We start from the raw sequence: 1,183 nt of genomic DNA, 5'->3' as shown, positions 1-1,183 counted from the left end.
TTAGTTACATACCTCCTACATATCAGCCCTTGTGGTGCCATGGTTAAACATTTGGCTGCTAACCAAAAAGTTAGCAGTTCAAACCCATCAGCAATTCTTCTGGAGAAAAGACATGGTAGTGCATTCCTGTAGAGATTACAGCTTAGGAACCCTATGGGAAGTTCGACTCTGTCACATGGGGTTGGAATCGACTCAACGGCAAAAAACAACAACATATACCAAAATGTATTTATAGTCTACATGTAAGGTGTAAATAATAACGCATGAACCGGTTTAAGAAAACCAGCATTGCCACTAACTGGAAGCACCTTGAGACCCTCCTTATCTCATTCCTTGCTTTCCCTCTCCAGATAAAGGATTATTCTTCATTTTATGTACATCACCCCCTTGTCTTTTTAAAAGCAGCTTTAACTTCATATTTGTATACCTATGCAATATGCCATCTAGATTAGATTTTTAAATTTGTATATAAATGGAATCATATTATTGATATTCTTCTTAGATTTTTTTTCATTCAATATTAGATATCATCCATATTGTTGGATATAAATATAATTCATTCAGTATCACTTCTTTATGTTATTCCATTATATGAATATACTGAGATTTAATTAACAAATCTCCTGTTAATGGAAATACCAGTTGCTTCCAGTTTTCTGAAATTACAAGCGGTGCGCTGTGGACATTGTTGCATCAACTTCCTTTGCACACACATTTCTCTAGAGGCTATACACATAGGAGTGAAATTTCTAAATTATTGGATATGCACATTTTCAAATTTACTAAATAATATCAATTATTTTCTGCTGTAGTTATAAGAATGCACACATCCACAGCAGTGTGTAAGTGTCCAAGTTGTTCCATATCCTCACCAGAACTTGATGTTTGTCTTGCTCAAGAAATTCCTTCTAATTACAAGTTCATAAAAATATTCCTTCAGGCCTAAATTATAGTTTGTGAGTTTGAAGTTAATGAATCAACAATATATGCTAATTAAAGTTTCTTTTGAAAGAAATACACATAATATAAGGTTACTTACTGATTAATTCTAAGGGTCCCTATGAGTCAGTATAACTCGATGGTAGTGGGTTTGGTTTGGTGTTTTATTAACCAATTGATGAGAATGTTGTGACCACAGGCTCACAAGAACCTAACGTGTTTCCCCTGGAGCAATGCTACTGTG

Source organism: Orycteropus afer, unplaced genomic scaffold (assembly GCF_000298275.1).
Source record: "Orycteropus afer afer isolate SDZICR_OR568_19922 unplaced genomic scaffold, OryAfe1.0 scaffold00029, whole genome shotgun sequence".
Lineage (NCBI taxonomy): Eukaryota > Metazoa > Chordata > Mammalia > Tubulidentata > Orycteropodidae > Orycteropus > Orycteropus afer.
The sequence above is the reverse complement of the archived record's forward strand: the minus strand, read 5'-3'. Positions refer to the sequence as shown.